Source organism: Cydia fagiglandana, chromosome Z (genome assembly GCF_963556715.1).
Source record: "Cydia fagiglandana chromosome Z, ilCydFagi1.1, whole genome shotgun sequence".
Lineage (NCBI taxonomy): Eukaryota > Metazoa > Arthropoda > Insecta > Lepidoptera > Tortricidae > Cydia > Cydia fagiglandana.
This window is the reverse complement of record NC_085959.1, coordinates 15137473-15150898: the sequence shown is the minus strand read 5'-3', so window position 1 is coordinate 15150898 and position 13426 is coordinate 15137473.

Here is a 13426-nt window from a genome sequence, read left to right as displayed (position 1 = left end):
GTTATAAGTGCATTAGAATTAAAAATAACGACTTAATATTTACAACACAATGACTGACTTTATTTACTAGAGCTCTTTCATAATATTTTTACCTACAAGTTTATTTCAGGATTCAATTTTTAATCTTATTAGCTAACAAACCGTTGGTGGTTGATTTAATAGTAGATTAAATTGTTAACCCAGGGATGAAAGTCACTCATTTCTGTCAAGGCAGCAAGGCAGTCATACTAAAATCTATAATAAATATTAAGGATTATAACTAGGTTAAGAACGTGTAATGTTATTATTTTTTGTGAAATAAACAGATTTATCTACGCACATATCATTACTGCTCTAAAATGCATTCAGAAACCGTAGGAAATGACCAGCATTATCACAACCAATTTTACTATGAGAACTTTCTTATCTGTGGTAGTAGGTAAAATTTGTACTTTAAAGTTATAACTTTACAGATTTTTGTAAGGTTATGAGTTTTAAATTTGGAACAGCTGTCAAAACTCAAGTGGGTGTCTATTCTAGTATCCATAGATATTAAAACAATTATCGATACGAAACGTCAATTCGGTATATTTTTTAATATAAACCGTACGACATTTGATCTCGAGTGGCATGAGAATAGGGACTTCATTCTTTTGTCTATGAATTAAAAAAAACTACGGATGCGTGACATTTGTGAAAAAAAGTTTTCATTTACCGCCATTTGACTTACAGTTTCATCTTTTAATTAGTTTTAGGTTATAAAATTGATTTGATAGTTGTTTTTAAACAAACTTTAAGCAAAAGTATCGTGTAAAATGAGTGATAAAAAGATATTTAGGAGCCGCCACCTCTCAAATCTGCGAGTTAAGTCAGACAGCAACGATGGATGTCGGTTGAAATATGAGGTTAGTGAATATATAATAGAAGGTAATAATATGTGTGTAGATAAAGTAGTGTATGTAACTGTACATAATTAGGCATTAAAACACTCGTGTGATCCTTTTAAGAAACTCACTTCGTTCGTTTCTTAAACCCACACTCGTATTTTAATGCCTTTCATTATGTAGCAGTCACATAAACTACTATTAATTTTAATTTTTTTTTAACAGTCCGCAACTGAAATTATGCCTTTCACCCGAGTTAAATACTCTACTTTTCATTTCCTATAGATACGAGAAAAGTAAAATGCATGTGGTTTTTTAAACATGACTAAGTTACATTATGTAGTATTTTTTTTACTAAATTAACAGTTTAGGCAAAAGTATTGTTAACTATTTATGGAATGAGCACTTGAGCAGTCAAATATCAGAGTGGAAATTGTATAACAAATCTACTTATACCCAAATTTGTTATCATCAATTGTTATCGTAAAAACATTAATAAAATCGTACTTGGAACCAAAAAGGCTCTAGTGCAGAAACGTATCATTTTCTGAACACCTTTTAGAACAACAATGACTTTTTCAGAGCATGAGAAATGAAAACACTATTTTTGTAAGTAAGGTCCCTACCTAAAATAAAAAGTAAGTAACATTAAAATAGCCATAAAAGTTGCGAATATAAAGATTCTGGAAATAGATATACTCAAAACCCACGGCGTCAGAAGAAAAAGGCGCGACATTCAAATTTGGTATGTAAAACAGACCCTTCGCGCCTACATTTTTAAATTTGCCGCCTTTATTGCCAACCATATAACGCGCTGGATGTCCTCGGTAAATAAGTAAATGGCAGGTTATGTTTTGAGTCGAGTAGGTACACGTGTGGCGTGCAAGGGCGGGCGGCCGCCCGCCGCCAGGGCCGGTCGCTGGAAACGCTTTATTATTCACGAGGTATTTACGTGGCTTATTTGTTCGGCCAGCTGTGGACGCCGCTTGCCTTGACATACACAAGGACTATTCGAATATTCTATGTAATTAAGTCAACATGTACCTACTCGTATGTTTAAACATTATGGTGTTATCTGCTCTATTTATTCTGTTTTTGTAGTTTCCAGTTGAACGAGTCGGTCAATAAAATTGTTTTAGTCTAACATGACAACCTTATTGTTAAAATTAAACAGATATGTACATATTGTGTAAATGTGGATCGGGACTGTATTTGTTGGCTCCTTACTTTACTAGAGTCGGACCAAAAAGACTGCAGTGGATTTGATAGCCCACGCAGTGCAAGTGTCATTTATACGTCATAATTTTATAGAACTTTGACGTTTAAAATAACACTTTCACTGCGTGGGCTATCAAATCCGCTGCAGACTATTCTTGGTCTGACTCTAGACGTAGGACGTTTTTCTTATTATACCTACTGTAGTTACAATTAAATAGATATTATACAATGGAACCTCGATAAGGCGAAATCCTTGTTAACACGAAATAAAATCCTCTTCCCTTCAAAGCCCAAAGCCTCTATCTATAACTCGAAATATTTAACCTCGTAACCAACGATAACTCGAAAAATTTAATTACACTGCAACTCGAAAAATTAGGGGTACCAATTGTTTTACCACCTCTATATCCCGAAGTTATATACTAATGCACTCTACGTCTAAACCTCGTTTTCACGATGTTTTTGGCGTTTTTCTTGAGATTCGTGTTATCGAGGTGCCAGGTGGTGTATTTATTATTATGCAACTTTGTAACAAATACTTATAATACCGTGTTTTAAAATAAAATTATCTATGCCTGTACAGGGTCCTAAACAGAATCGCAATAAGGACACCATGGTAAGGCCCTTATACACCATCCTTTGAGGTCGATATTACGAGAGGAGGTACTATATTTATGGCGTAGGAGCTAAACATTGACGAGGACACAGAATAAATAATAGTACTAGGTACAGAAGACTCACTCTCTAACAAAACGCGTCTGTCACGATCAGCACAGATATGGCCGCTAGGTGGCGACAGCGCCACGCGCGGCTTATGGCAAACCTCAAAATTGGGGTCGAACAGATGGACTTTTAGCTACCTTTAGCAAAGTGACGAAATCGCGGAGTGAGCCACGCCTGACGAGGATCCCTTTAAGTAGTCGGAAGGCATATAGGAAATTATCTCAGTAGAAAAACGTATCGTCTTTGCATACAATTATAACGGAGACACTGCGTCTGTACCTATTTACTGTACTGTACTTAATTCATTTAATTATATAAATATATGGTTTTAAGTATTACAAGTCTTTTCTACTTATCCCTAGTAAGTAAATAGCAAACAAATATATGAACATCAAACTCGCACAGCAAGCATAGCATTTATAAACAAAATAATTTTATCAAAATTCCTAATGTATTAAACATAAGAAAATGCCACAATAGTTATTTGTTTTACAAGTGAGCAAAGTTGTTTAATCCCTCGTGCTATATTGATATCTGAGCACGCGAAAGATTCCAAAATTTAACCACGAGCGTAAAGAGTGGTTCAAAAAGTGTAATCTTGAGAGTTGCGAGGGTTTCAAGGCACGAGAGGGCTAAACAAACTTTGCTACCAGACGCAAATTTTTTTCACCACACCAACTCAAGGAAAATAAGGTAAATACTGTAAGACGTTAGGTAGGTACCTACAAATCATATACAAATGAATTTTATTAAATACCTATTCGTCTTTCAAAAACATAATTTAAAAGACCATTCTACCAACCAACATGAGGAATAAACTCAATATTTGGATCTACTTAATTTGCCACTCTTGTGGATAAATGCAACTTTCTCATTCGTTTTTGTAGGATAAATAAAGAGAGCCTTTACGGTGTGTGTGATGTAAAGTGTACTAATGACAACTGATAGTCCAAAGGTTAACATAGATAACATCACCTACTAGGTAAGTATATCATCTCTCGATGTTCTGTCGATCATTATAAATGGTATATTCAGGTTTGGTGCCACTTTGCCTCAAGCACTCTCAAACGCCTAAATTGCTAAATGCCTCAGCAGTGGCGGATTTGTCCTAAGGCCAAGTAGGCCCGGGCCTAGGGCGGCAAGATATTAGGGGCGGCAAATTGTGACAAAAAATTCGCTGATGATAAAAATAAATAACTCAAAATGTCAATGTAATGGGTGCTGAGAAAGGGGCGGCTACAGGGCCTGGGGCCTAGGGCGGCAAAGACTGCAAATCCGCCACTGTGCCTCAGTTCCATTCTTGTAATCATCAGTTACACCACATATTTTGTGTAGGTACTTCACCAAATGGTTTAATTTGCAATGCAAATGCTTGGTTCTTTGATGAAACTACTAAATAAGTAGGTAAGTAAATATGCTTACAGGATGTCAGGAGTTCCCTCAATTCCAATTGGATGCCGTCAGCAATTTTAACAGAAATGGGACTAATCTACTCAACGGGACCAATCTAAAGTCTATTATCCTACCACACAATAAAAATACAAAACTGATGACCCGTGGGAGTCTTACGATAAGAATAAACATTGAAAAATATAATATACTCGTATGTATAGAATATCTTTAACCAAATTATAATTAATATCCTGAATGAACAATTAAGAAAACATTTTCATAGGTAGGTACACGCTTGGGCCAAATTCGACATGTACAACTGTCAGATTTCGCATCCACGTCAAATCAACAGTTGATTTTATTTGCATACTGAGTGTTGATTCCATCAACAGTGGATAATATCATTTGGTACAACCAAAACTCAACTCTAAACTAAGGGTGGTTTGGTTTGCTTGGCACCCTAACTGTGGATTGTTAATGTCAAATTTTGACATTGTACGTATTCGAGAACTTATGATTTTTCCCACATCAACGGGAGATCAGCACGATACGTCAAACGTCGCTTGTCGAATAGGGGTCATGGGCAATACGTTGTATAACGACGAAGTTACTTTCATACGAAATGCGTAAACACGGTCAGTTTTATTGATTAAGACGGCGAAATGTGGTCTTGAATAAAACGTAGTGATTTAATTCTCTTTGGTGTTGAACATAATGAAGGGTAAGAAATAACTGCGGCGCGGTGGCAGTTAGGTATGCACTGTGTTATTGTTAGGGAGGGCGGCGCGGCGCAGGCATTCAGGAGTCAAGGTTAGCTCTTGGGAGCTTCGCTTGCGGCCGGGCGCTCCAAGGTCAACACGCCCCGCACCCTCCGGCCAATCGATACTAACAAAATACTTATACACACACATATTATGTTTACCTCACTAACATTCAATTTCAAACCCAAACTAGTGACCCGCCCCGCCTTCGCGCGGGTAGTTTAACCAATTTACACAAAATCTTAATAAATTATATACACTTAAACATTCCTCAAGAATCACTAATAATAGGTGAAAACTGCAAGAAAATCCGTTCACTACTTTTTGAGTTTATCGCGAACATACAGACAGACTGACGCGCGGGGGACTTTGTTTTATTTAAGGTGTAGTGATACTAGTAGTTAATGTTATAGCAATTAAACACCGCGACTGCAAAAAAAGAACCAAATGCCTTTTATAATACGAGTAACATTAGTTGCTGACACACATTTTTTTCATAAAATAAATAAGCTCAAAATGGAAGCATTGACTTTATTTCCTTAGTTTAAAAAAGTTCTTGCGTTGTTGAAAAGTTTTATAAGTATCGGAATAGTTATGAACACTTACTTCAAATCATGTCGGAAGTGGCGGCGGGCGGTGGTAGCCGGCGACGGCGCGCCGTGCGGAGTGCGTCGCGCGCTCGTGCAGCCCGGAGTCCGCGGGCGGGTACCGCTGGCAGCTCCTCGACGGTGACTGCTGTCACTGTAGCGGCCGCGCGCTGCGGAGAACACGGCGCGCGCAAGTCCCCTCGCGGGACCTACCCCTCGCATACTCTCCCTACCATCGATTCATCGTTTAGGCACTTTTATCACAGAAAGTGAAGCCTTGCCAGCAAATTGGGTCAACCGCGATTCTCATGCCCACAATAAAGGTGCATTGAAAGCGTCCATTACGACGGCGGCAGCAATTGACATTACCCTTGCCACGAACCACATGTACTCGTAACTCTCTTTTGAAATAGTTTCTATCCTCCATATCTAGTGCACTCTCTGGCCTAGGCCATTTAATGCAAATGCTAAAATGTTTGTCTGTCCTAGTTATGGAATGTTTTATTAGAAAACGAAGAAAATATATATTCATTTGGCACGTAGTCAGAGTATATCCGGTGGTCCTTTGACGATGATCACAAATTCATGACCACCATCGTCCTCACCATTCGTATTAAGTTCGTTAAGAGAGGTTAAGAGGTACGAGTAGTAAACTGGGAACCAAAGTACTCTCTTAACTCTTTGTTTCTGGAACATAGAGTCACAGAATAAATAATAGTACTAGGTACAGAAGACTCACTCTCTAACAAAACGCGTCTGTTACGATCAGCACAGATATGGCCGCTAGGTGGCAACAGCGCCACGCGCGGCTTATGGCAAACCCCAAAATTGGGGTCGAACGGATGCACTTTTAGCTACCTGTAGCAAAACGACGAAATTGCGGAGTGAGACACGCCTGATAGAGTCAAATATCCTTCATAAAAAAATGTGAATAATCACGAAAAAAAAACATTGGCATAAAAAAAATCACCATACCCTAAAATGACGTCTTTAACACGGTGTAGAATAACTAACGCAAGTATTCCAAAATCCTGTAAAAGTTATCCAAACGTCATAAAATCATAGAAGTTTGACGTTTAAAATAACACTTGCACAATCTGGGCTATAAAGAATCGCTGCTAAGTTAGCTTGGTCTAACAGTCTAACACTAATAACATGAATTATGTGTCACGTACCTATACTCGTAGGCAGTGAGATTTCCGTTCACTGCTCGACTGTCGTAGCGCTACGTCGTAACCGATAACACATACCTGCTTCCCGAATTCCTGGAGTTAAAAAGGCCGATTCTCTTTAAACAATTTGATACATACGGTTTTTTTTTCAATAATAACACACTTTAAGTTTTGTATTTTAACGGACTTACCCTCTTATTCATAAACGTTTGACAAGCCGATAATAATCGTTTGTCCCTTTCCGACGTGTTGGTATGATGGAAAGGGACAAACAATTATTATTGGCTTTAGTAAACTTGTAAAACAAATGACTATTTTTGTTTTCTTTTTCAAAATTTAGTTTTCAGTTTTTCCCTGTAGTAACCTAATTGTAGTGTTAAATTATTATAGTGCACGCCTATCGTGTGCAGCGCGTCATCGTAAACTTTGTTGGAATGTAAGAAGGTTGATATTGGGCTGTTGTAGTCCCTCACGGCAGCACAGATAGGGTTGCCAGATGGTCGGGATTTGGCGGGATTCTCCTGATTTTTAGCATGTGTTCCCGATTCCCGACAAAGTGTAAACTGTCCCGAAAAACAGCTTCACGTTATAAAACAATAATTTCAAGTTCCGAACTGTCGTCGAGCAAGCGAGCTGACGTAATGCCAATAAAGTAAAATATCGTTGTTTTTAATACAATTACTTTAATTTGAATGAATTTTTTTTCCCGACTTAAGTCCCAAAATCCCGAAAAATTGATATTGTTTCCCGATAATAGCGCCTTTCGATCTGGCAACCCTGAGCACAGAAGAAATAATAGTACTACCGTACAGAAAGGACACTTCCTACAAACCCGAAGTTTGACAGCGATTCAGGGTCGAATCCTGCTAGCTCTTTCTAATATATAGCACTATCCCTTTCGGCTATTTAGGGTTGTCAAAATTCAAATGATTATCCTATCTGTGGTCGTGCACGCACAAGGAAGTCAAGTGGTGCCAACCCTAATAATTGCTCGGAGCAATGCTGAGCCCAACGGAGCCGAGTTTGACCGAAGTCAGGAGTGTCTCCCCACTGGCGGCAGGTGAAGTCTTTGACGGTTAATAAGAGAGGGTTATGTTTATGGTTATAAATAAAGAGCTATTAAGGTTAAAAAAAAAATTAAAAAAAATAAGAGAGGGTTAATAAGAAAGGGTTGGTTAGGTTACCTCACGCGCGAATCGAGTCGCGTAGTTACGATGTGCTAACGAAGAAATAAAATTCGATGTATTTTCAACTGATAGCATTTATTGAACACAAAAGCGTATAGTGCTATATAATATTACTTGTGGTTACAATAACATAAGCTTGGATCATATTTGTCGTTGAAATAAGTTCACAATTCGTTTTTCTCTACTACAATCATAAAATGTTATACAAATCTATTGCACTGAAATCAAAATGAATGAGTGAAGAAATAATTGTTACCTATGACGTAAGTATCTATAAAATGGAGGAAATACTCAAATTACTTACGTAAATGAAACATAACACATAACACAAGTAGGTACATAGTCTAGAGCAACTCGTGGTAAGTGCCTAATTTTACATTAGTTTGTTTCTAAATATCAGTATCCACAGAGCATAATTTTCGGGCGGGCGGAGTCGGCGTGCATTTCACATTTGTACGGCCGCAAGCCGGTCGGATCCTCGCGGACGCGACCGGACGTAATGGTCATCGCTTCTGCCATACATAATGTATGGATACAACGAAAATGCGCTCCGGCTTGGCCCAACTCCATCCGGTCGATGAGAATCGTACATTACTGGTCTTAAAGAGAAGCTGACTAAGTTATTCCGGGTTGCCCAATGAGTATAGTTGATGCGCCCCTACTGGTAGATAGGTACATACATACATAGGTCTGTGTTCCAATCCAAATACCGTGACGTCAGTGAAATCCAGATTGTGGAATGTATTGACATATTGACCAGGCAGGCGAATCGAAACTTTAACTGAAGTGAAATGTAATTATGAATTTGAGTGGTGCAGAGCGACTTGCTCCAACCGCGTATGACAAACTAATGAATTTAAATCAGCTGTCATCTTATACACAATAAAATTGACGTACCTACCTCAAATGTACCTACTTAGAAAATAGAACTTAAATTGTAGCCAACAAGCGAATTAAATTATACTCAAATATGTTGAAGGGCGGAAGGCAATAAGTACTTATATTCATATGTCACGTTTTCGCGGGGATTTGTAATAAGTTACCTTAACGACAAACGATGCAAGAGAACGGCTTATACAATATAATAATATTGTTTAATATTGCATAATTAATTAATTACATAAAGTGATATAATAAAAACGATTACAAAAGTAAAAAACAAACCCTACATATACCTAAACTTACAAATATAATATCCGTATCATAACCATACATACGAGTACATGAATCAACTTATGAAAAGCAAGAACATATTATAACATAGTCAAGATTATAATAAAAAAAGTTAATAGACGAAACACTAGGAGATACTTTGGTAAAGCTTTGCCTTAATAGTAACGGGCGGCCTCATTGTCATGTGGATTATATCTGTAAATATAATTACATAGCATTGCACCACAGCATTTAATCAATCAAACAATTATTTTCTGAATCTTGTCATACATACATTTTTATAATCGTAAAACGTTTCAAATTATCTTCATGACTCTTTTCCTATCTTTTTGTAAAATGTAACAACCAAATTGACCGCAAAGGAAAGTAAACATATAAAATTATCACTACACCTTATAAAACAAAGTCCCCCGCCGCGTCTGTCTGTTTGTGTGTTTGTTCGCGATAAACTGAAAAACTACCAAATTTTCATGCGGTTTTATCAGACCTTATTACAAAAGGCATAAGGTCCACCGATGAATAGTTAACAGTGTGGGCGATGGTACTTAAATTGAGAAACTTGAGCGTTCTAGTCAAAATACATATAAAGCGGGTTATTACCTATGAGCGGTAGTGTAAGTACTTGCGTAGGTATGTAGCTGTAATGTACCTATCGATTTCCTTATAATACGAAAATAGGTATGTTATACCTGATATTTTCTGTGGCGATATTCAGTCATGAAGACGAAAAGCTTATTACAATAGAGCTGTGTGACCATCTAATCAGTAATGATCGGAAATGAGGAAAAGTTAACTACGGGTCTATATAGAAAATGCATCCGTCTGATTGCGTTTTACTTTACTAGACGCCGATTAAAAAAAAATCAAGAACATCTTGGTACAAACAGTAGGTGTTATGTGAGCGAGTCGAGTGTACTTTGGCATTTTACGTTCTAGCATACCCGTATGAAAATAAAAAATGTTGCGATAGCGGTTAGTACAAATAATTTGAAGGCATGTATACAATTTATCCATACTATCGCAAAATAGCTGCACTAGAAATTATCATGTATAGGTAATAATTTCGATTACCGCGCCTCGATATGAAGGGTTACCTCTGTAGGTACTTAAGTTCCTTTTCGATTAAGGACAGTTTTTGTTTATGGCAATTATTTTAATGTGCCAATTTGTACCTAATATAATAGCTGATGTGAGTTACCTACAATAATCTATGCTTTAATGTTTATATTGGCGTTAACACTGGATTAAGCGTGATCATTATTATAGATCCGCTTTGTTTGCATAGATATTAAGTGTCACCTTATCACATATTATGTGATTTAAACGGCAAAATACATTAGAAATCATAGCGCTCGTAAACGAATTCCCCAAGTTGTCCTACCGACCAACAAGATCAAATAAAAGCAGTACTTATGATTGAATAAACGAAAAAAACACAATCGATCTAGGGGTATCCCGACTAACCTATACACCTACATTTCTGGACGCGATATATCTCATTCTTGGCCTCATAACTTCAGTATAGATAACACTATAATACCTATAGTTCGTTTTTTTAGCATTAGAAAGAACTTGAAAGAAGGTAAGCGATCTTGACATGTATTTTAATTGAAAATCGCTTTAAAAAAAATAATAACTAACTAATAACTAATAATAATAAATTACGAAATCAGAAGAATATAAATGATCGTATTAGATTCACAATTGTTACATATTTGCCGTAACTTATTTTTAAAATGTGTTTTTCAATTAAAAGACACATCAAGATTGTTTACCTTATATCTAATGCTAAAAAAACGAACTCTACATAAGAGTAGAGAGCTCATCACCTCTTGAATGACTTGATGCCAATTGCAAGTCTATAGATATTCTGAGAGTATTGTTAGAGTATTAAAACTAGAATCAACTGTAAAAAAAGAGTAATAATTAAATAATGATGCGTTGATAATCGAAAGAAGTACCTGGATATGTTTACAGTGACATGCCTAACATATATTTTTATCACATGTGTAAATACTAAGAGCACCCAGCTAAAACTAGCTATACATACGTGTATCGATGTAAATGTTATTATATGTATACGAGTATGTGTACTTGTGTACTTGTGTAGTGCATTGGTTCATTGAACTAATTTCAATGAAAGCCCGGGTGTCCAAACTTGTACATTAAAGTACCTATAAGAGAAACTTTAGAACGTGCGTAACAATTGTTCCTTGTGGTACACCGTTGGAAACATTAACCTATACAATGTACTTGATACAGATACTTGTCCGTACAGTTTAATTAAACAGTTTCAGAATTTTTACTCATTAAACGTACACGATAAAGGCCACATATTAAATAATAATAAAATTAAATGTATGGTCAGATGTTTAAGCACCGATTGCACCAAATATAATTTATTCAGCGTTAATTCATGCACGCTCCTAATTGTCATATTTTTTATTGTGAGTATGCTGAGTATAGCAAACAGGCATATATTTTAACTAAAAAGTAATAGTGCACAACGAGGGGGATAAGCGAATTTTGTAAACGAGGTCTATAATTCCCGACAGCCGCAGGCTGCAGAGAATTAAAGATTCGAGTTTACAATATTCTTTCCCCCGGAGTTACACAAAATGTTTATTAAATACGAGCTTTCTTTTCTCCATACAAAAGTGAAACAACCTAATCTAGGTACCTAAGTAGGTACATGTTTAGTTAATGTACATATCTAAACTAAACATTTTTTTTTTTACTATTTCTTTTTTTTGTCTATGATCCGTACCTAGCAAACAGTTATTGATCGTAAAGGAGATGTAGTCTAAGAAAAAAACGTGCATGTAATTATTCTAATTTGACAGCTGATGTTGATGACGCTGTATTGCTTCATGCATTATGCGGTAATTCTGTGGTTGCCCAAAGCTGACGTTTAACAATTCAGTTACCAACCACTTGGTTACCGCAAATTCTAAATAGCAAGTTAGCTACATCGGCAGCATTTTATCTGAGACTATACGTCATAGTTAGGGAGTGCTCCCGGTAGGGGTTTTCTATACAAATACAGTACCGGAACCGGGAATTCCCGGTTCTCGCCATACAAATTCAGTACCGGTAGCATTCCCTAGTCTTAGTATAGTAGACATGCATTAAATTTCTTCTCCTATCAATATATTTTTGGTACCCAGTAAGTCTATTGGCAAATTATGGAACGTTAAAAGTTTTCGTTGTTTTATAACTTATATAATAAAATTCAGTCTAGCACGCAGAGGAAAAGGAGTTACAGCGAGTAGGTATACATTTAAACAATGTAATTATGTGTCTTGTCATAAAAAACATACAGTAACGATTCATTCGCTTACTCCACTAGTGTACATAATACACAGTCCTACTAACGCTACCGCTACATTATTGAATTAATTGACACTTATAGCTGATATGCAAAATATATGCCCGTGATGAATATATACGCTGTAATAATAAAGTGTACACAGTGTATAATAATTAATAAACGACAAAAAGTGAACGAAACTACTTAAATATGCCAAACTAATAAACTTCGCTGTTTGAGCACTGCTATATGTACCTACCAGTTTTGGGACTGCTGAATTTTTCTTACCTAAGCAAGTCTAAGAATATATTTGTATGTTCCATTTTAAAGGCTTTTGTTCAAATTGGTATGTTTGTTAAGTGTCATAGTTTAACAGATGTGTTTGCATTATAACTGAAATAGAGCTCATACACTAAAAAAATAGTGACGAAGCCCTCCAATGGTGAAGACCTCGCTGGGAAGGAGGTTCAACACTATTTCTTTAGTATACGACATTTATTCCAGTTTACAATTTATATATAAAAGATTGACTACTTTAAAAACACAAATCAATTGATACAATAATTAAGTTTGTACCTAAAAAGTTGTACCTATTTAAATGTGTTCGAGTTACTCACAGTAATACTAAAGTATAGCCTCTACAAAACACCAGATCTGATTAAAATGTGAAGTAAAACTATGGCATTAACACAGTCTTAATTAAACAGATTCTAAATAACTGTTGCTTTCCACAGGTACAATAATATTTGTCTATGGTGAAGCATTTCGAATCACAGTTACTTTTGTTGACCTGTGTGTCCAGCCTCCAAAAGTATTACATTAACGAATGTGAAATACCTACCACAGAACGCAAACAACGCCCAAAACGCTTTTAGTATGTACTATACACATTTAACTTTAAACTACAACTTTTGGCAGCCAGACCCTCAAGCTTCAATTAATAGGATTCACAGTATTTTTCGGTTATGGAGCCTACCCTTAGAGTAATCATTTACGCTAATAGTCTTACGAAGGATTCAGTCGCATATTTCCAATTATTT